This window comes from Sorex araneus, chromosome 5 (genome assembly GCF_027595985.1).
Source record: "Sorex araneus isolate mSorAra2 chromosome 5, mSorAra2.pri, whole genome shotgun sequence".
Taxonomy (NCBI): domain Eukaryota; kingdom Metazoa; phylum Chordata; class Mammalia; order Eulipotyphla; family Soricidae; genus Sorex; species Sorex araneus.
Window position 1 is genome coordinate 104,896,981 of NC_073306.1, and position 6,585 is coordinate 104,903,565.

At 39.8% G+C, this 6,585-nt stretch overlaps 1 pseudogene; it reads left to right on the forward strand.

Annotated features, from left to right (window-relative positions):
- The first annotated feature begins 5,610 nt into the window (after positions 1 to 5,610).
- LOC101557555 (GTP-binding nuclear protein Ran-like) lies at positions 5,611 to 6,185 on the forward strand (annotated as a pseudogene).
- The last annotated feature ends 400 nt before the right edge of the window (positions 6,186 to 6,585 follow it).

Sequence of the window (6,585 nt, forward strand, 5' to 3'; positions counted from 1 at the left end):
ATGTTACTGTTTTTTCGCATAGTGAGTAGGCCACGGGTAGCTTGCCAGGCTCTGCCATGCAGTTAATTTGTATAGAAAGGGAAAAATTTGAATTTCAATGGAAACTTTTGAGATATTGTTAAAAGATATTAGAGTGAAATCAGAAGAGGAAGACCAGAGGAATCTATACACAAAACACAACTAAGATAAGATAGCTATTGTGATGGGAAAAATTGGCGGATGGCCGGAGGTTTCCAAGCCATATTAAAAGTGAAAAAAACATATAGTCTGACAAAGATGGACATATTAGAGGGCATGATAGAGGAGGTAAGATCTTTGCCTGGAATATGGCTGAGGCATCTGAGACCCTGGTTCAAAACCCCAGCACTGATGGGAATGCCAACTGGTCCAGCCTTTTTGAAAAACAATATGGATGTTTCCCCAAAAAACTAGAAATTGAGCTCCCATTTGACCCAGCAATACTGTTTCTATGAAAATATCGTGGAGATGGAAAAAAGTACAGTATAAATGATATTTGCACTTGTATGTTTATTGCAGCACTATTTACAATAGCCATAATCTGGAAAAAACCCGAGTGCCTGAGAACAGATGACTGGTTAAAGAAACTTTGGTATAACATATTAGTCGATGGACATGGAGAGTATTATGCTAAGTGAAATGAGTCAGAAAGAGAGGGACAGACATAAAATGACTGCACTCATTTGTGGGATATAAAGTAACATAGTAGGAGACTAACACCTAAGGGCCAGGAGGATCGCTCCATAGCTTGAAAGCCAGCCTCACATGCTGGGAGAAAAGGCAGCTGAGATAGAGAAGGGACCACCACATAAATGATGCTTGGAGGGCTTGCTCAGAATGGGAGATGTGTGCTAAAAGTTGATTATAGACCAAACATGATGGCCACTTAGTACCCGTATTGCAAACCAAACCATAACACCGAAAAGGAGAGAGAGAGAGAGAGAGAGAGAGAGAGAGAGAGAGAGAGAGAGAGAGAGAGAGGCAGACAGAGAGAGAGAGAGGGAGAGAGAGACAGAGACACAGAGAGACACAGAGAGACAGAAAGAGAGACAGAGAGAGACAGAGACAGAGAGAGAGAAAGAGATGGGGAGTGGTGGCGGGAGGTTTACTGGGAACATTGGTGGTAGAGAATGGGCACTGGTGAAAGGATAGGTACTTGATCATTGTATGACTGAAACGTAAGCACAAAAGTTTGTAAGTCTGTAACTGTATTTCATGATGATTCATTTAAAAAAAAATCCCCAAATAAAGGAATGTAAGTGTACAGAATTTAGAAATAAATAGACAATGATTTAAAAAAAACACACACCAAAAAATCCAGTACTACATACAGTCCCCTGAGTCATTCCTGAGTGCAGAGCCAGAAATATTCTCTGAGCACCACTGAATATGGCTCAAACACTCACCCACCCAATCAACTAAACAAAAATGACGGACACACTCAGATTCTACTTTCCAGAGATCTAAAAAAAACCCACAAAAATATTTTGAATTAGTAAAGTGAAAGTACATTGAAATTTACCAGTTACACATGTGGGGTGGGGGGCTGGGGAAGTGGGGGGAAGGGGGGAGGTATACCGTGATTCTTGGTGGTGGAATATGTGCACTGGTGAAGGGATGGGTGTTTGAGCATTGTATAACTGAGACTTAAACCTGAAACTTTTGTAACTTTCCACATGGTGATTCAATAAAAAAATTAAAAAAAAATATTTTGAATTGATGCAAATAGATAGGTTTGGTGTAAACATAAGAGCTAAGGGGTCGCCAACATATTTCTTATGTAGGGGAAAACTATTTGTAGAAAGAGAAGAATGACATAGTATATTATAAGAGGAACTTCATTCCCTCAGCTTTCCAAGAGTCCTGGAACACTTGTCATTGGTTTCCTTGAGATACCTAGTGTCCCTCTCTAAAATAAGTTGAAGTTATTTTTTGTAACTTCTGTCCAAATACCAACAAAGTGAGCACAATGAGTTCTAAGTGAACTGTTTCAAAAATGGATGACTATTACTTTTTTTGGGTGGCTGTTGGAAGATGGAGGATATGACGTTTGAGATTGTGTTGGAAGGTGTTAGAAACTAAGGTGACCTTGAAAGCAATTCATTTAATTCATCATAAATCAAATTAATGGTGTTTGATTGCATTGAAGAGAAAAAAATCTCACCGGAAAGCACTCTGTGACCTCTTAATTAATATTGGCTCATTCACTAATAGTCTGAGGTGAGTTCTAGTTTCATAGTCCATAACCTCAATCAGTCTGTTGAAAAACTTCTCTGGCTTAGTGTGCAGCTAGTGTTATATTGTTTCTTAAAATATAAATGGGCTTCATACTCTTTTTCCCATCTCCTTGAATTATCTTCTGCATACTTCTGATTCATTTTTCAATGTGTCACCGAAATATCTAGATAATTCTTCAGTGTGCTTTATTCACTCTTAAATAGTATAAGAATTCTTTTTCAGACTATACTAAATTTTCTCACTTGGAAATCATGGTTCTATTGGATAAATTCACCTTTTATGAATTTATTCACAAGGGACAATAATTTTACTTTCTACTAAGTTCTAGTAGAGTCTCTTGCCTGCACGCCTGGCTGTCTTCCCTGGGGCTCCTTGGAGGGGATGGGCTCCAGCTTCCCTCCCAACCCCGAGCAGTTCCCAGCGGCCGAAGACCACCGGAACCTAGCTACAGCCATGCTCGAGGCCCCTCTCCACATGTTCGGACAGGCCTCATGCATGAAGGTACTGGCAGAGGAACCCAGGTGTGTGTAATCCCATCAATGGCCAACATCCAGAGACTTAAAAGCAAGCTCCCAGAAGCGATATCTTGTAGCCTACTTCTCCCTCTGGGAGAAACTGGGAAGCTTCTGAGAGTTTCCTGCCCACATGGGACAGCCTCCCAAGCTTCCCGTGGTGTATTCATATGCTAAATCCAGTAACAAGCTGGCTCTCATTCCCCTGACCCTGAGAGAGCCTCCAGTGGGACATCGTTAAGAGGGTTGAGTCCAGAGAAACTTCTATGATCTCAGGGAAAGGACAAATGGAGAGGTTACTGAGCCTGCTTGAGAAATGGACGATTAAATGGGATTTCATAATCGTGATCGTGACTAAGTTCTAAGTTTTCACTTTGACCAGTTTTTTTTGAGAGAACTGGAATCACTAGCAAACAGTGGTTTTCATAGAGTGTTTTGTGCCATGATCCATGAATAACCATGACTGTGAGTAAAATTGTTAGGAAAACAGAAGTTCATTTTATAATTTATTTTTCCTTGTCAATTTCCTCCTTCACTTAAAATTTTTCTATCCTCAAGCTTTCCTACATATATTGAGTGAGAAATTCATCTTCCCATGATAATTCTGTACTGGAGAGCTACTATAATTATATGTCACCATTTACACTGCAAACATCCAAGTCCCCGACATGTGTGAAAAATATTTTGTTTCATGTTGAGTGGGAAATATATGTATAGTGTGACTTTTTTGTTTGTTTGTTTTGGGTCATGCCCAGCAGTGCTCAGGCTCTGGCTCTGCATCTAGGGATCACTCCTAGCAGCCTGGGGGAACTTATGTGGTGCTGGGGATTGAACCTGATTGGCTGTGTGCAAGGAAAATGTCTTACTTTTTGTACTATCTCTAGGGCCCCAATTTTATATATCTGAAAGTGTCGTAAAATATTATTATGCTGTTAGAAAATTAATGTATATTTTTATTTAAAATGTTTTTAAATTTGTGAATCATTGTGAGGTACAGTTACAAACTTATGAACTTTCGTGTTTGCATTTCAGTCATACAGTGATCGTTTATCCATCCCTCACCAGTGCCCATTCTCCTCCACCAATGATCCCAGTATCCCTCTCACCACCTCCACCCCATCCCCTACCACCCCACCCTGCCTCTGTGGGCATTCCCTTTTTTTCTCTCTCCTTTTGGGTGTTGTAGTTTGCAATAGAGGTATTGAGTAGCCTTCATATTGGTCTATAGTCTACTTTCACTTTGCATCTTCCAACCTGAAAGGGTTCTCCCAACATCCTCTACTTGGTGTTCCCTTCTCTATCTCAGCTGTCTATTCCTTCAGCATGTGAGGCCAGTTTCCAAGCTGTGGGGCAAACCTCCTGGTTATTATCTCTACTACTCTTGGGTGTTAGTCTCTCACTCTGTTACTTTATATTCCACAGATGAGTGCGATCTTTCTATGTCTGTCTCTCTCTTTCTGACTCATTTCACTTAATATGATACTTTTCATGTTGATCCACTTATATGCAAATTTCATGACTTCATCTAGAAAATTAATATACATTTTAACAGAAGTCTTTAGTGTGTTAATAATGTGTTAATAATGAAATGATGGGAATCTTAGATCTGATTATAGATGGACAATGCAATGGGTTCATCCTTTGGGCAGATGTGGGCTTTGTGTGGACTACTTCTACCCAATAGGGCGCTAGCATATATGGGCTCTGACAGTCAGGTTCTGCTGTGTTTGTTTGCTACTCTCGTTTCACAGAGTAAACCACATCAAAACGCACAACAAATACAAAGTGGTCCAATGAGAGTCTTTCTCCAGAAATATGGAACTGGAGTAAAGAAGGAGTTCAACTTTATCATGTGAACCTGAAGACAGACCTGGGCAAATTACAGATGATTTGAGAAAGACAGTTTGAAGAGAGAGGATGTGGTACCTTTGTAGAGAGGGGCAGAGTGAAGTCTCATAGATTTATCCGATTCTTAGGTCTTACTGGGTTCAACCTTCCTCTGTGGGCCATTAGGTAGACTTGAAAAATAGTAAGGAAGGTTTTGGGCAATGGCATTTCTCAACTTCAAAATTCTCCTTCATCAACGTTTGTTCTCAACTTTAAAATTCTCTTTCATCTTCCTGTTTTTATTCTTTTTTTGCCACTGATCTTCACTTTATTCTCTCTATACTTTGGATACATTCAATATTTCAACAGAGAACTGACTATTATTATTTGGAATATTCCCCCAACAATCAGACCTGCTAAAACGGCAGCATTTGATAATTTGTTTTCCATGGCCGAGCATAAAGATTATAGGAGCTGTTGTGGCTGCTTGGTTTTGGATTTCTGTTGTTTTAGCTCAGTTTATAGTCTAGATGCATTTCTATGTCTCTGTGTGCTAAAATGGGTTAGTAGCCCTCCTGGATCATAGTCTTTAAGGAGCAGAGGGGCCATGTTGTGCGCGGCTGCTCGGGATCTCATCTGGGCCACTCCTGTTTTTATTCCTAAGACTTGGTGATGATTTATGTCTGGCATACTGTGTGGAATGAGTATTTCAATAAGCAATATATATTATTTATAGTAATCAGAATTATATTAATCAGAATTATATTAATCAGAGTTATAAAGGCTTGTAATAATCTCTCAGAAGAAGAGAATACAATATTGACTGAAGTATATAGTGTTTGGGTAGGGGGCTAAGATAATGTCCTGAAAACATTATCTTACATTTACATTGCCTGTAAACCAAAACATCCAGTGTGGAGAAGATAATGTTTCAGTAGGCAAATAGCATTCAAAAGGTAAAGACTTGATTCCTCAATTAAATGGGCTCAGAGAAGATTCTAGAAGTACCATCAGCATGGGTAATTAAGGAGAACCTCAACTCCATTTCAAACTTGTATTGGTTGGTAGTGGTGGTTCTTGGGAAAATGACAGTCATGAAGTGTCACTTGACTTGTGAGTGAGGAGAAAAATGGAGCTTAAGTGCATCCCTTGGTGTTTCATGCCAACAGAGGACCTATTAATATCAACACATGGGAGAATGCTATTCAGGAGAAATTTGAGGTCCTGAGAGATGGCTATTATATCCAAGAGTTCAAGATGTCATTATAATTTTTGCTGTGATTTCGAGAGTTATAAGAATGTGCCTAATTGGTATGAAGATATCTCTGAAGATCTCCCTATTAAATGTTATGTGGCAACAAAGTGGATATTAAATGAAGGAAAGTTAAGGGAAAATCTGTTGTCCATCAAACCCACCAAAAGAAGAATCTTCAGTACTATGACAGTTCTGCAAAAGTAATGCAATTTTGAAAAGCCCTTCCCCTGACTTGCTAGAAAACTAATTGGAGACACTAAGTGAAGTTTGTTGCCAAGTACGCTCTTGCCCCACCAGAGGTGATCACGGACTCAGCTTTGATTTTTAAAATTTAAATTTAATTTATTTAAAAATTTTTTTTTTTTGCTCTTTGGGTTACACCTGGTGGTGTACAGGGGTTACTCCTGGCTCTGCAATTAGGAATTACTCCTGGCAGTGCTCAGGGGACCATATGGGATGCTGGAAATCTAACCCAGGTCGGCCGCGTGCAAGGCAAATACCCTACCCGCTGTGCTATTGCTCCAGCCATTAATTTAATTTTTTACTGAATGACCGTTGAGATACAGTTACAAAACTTTCATTATTGAGTTTCAGTCATACAAATACAATGATCAAACCCCCATCCCTCCACCTGTACATTTCTCACCACCAATGTCCCCAGTATCCCTCCCACCACCCCGACCCCACCCCACCTCCTCCCTTATGGCAGGCACTTTCCTTTTTACTCTTTCTCTA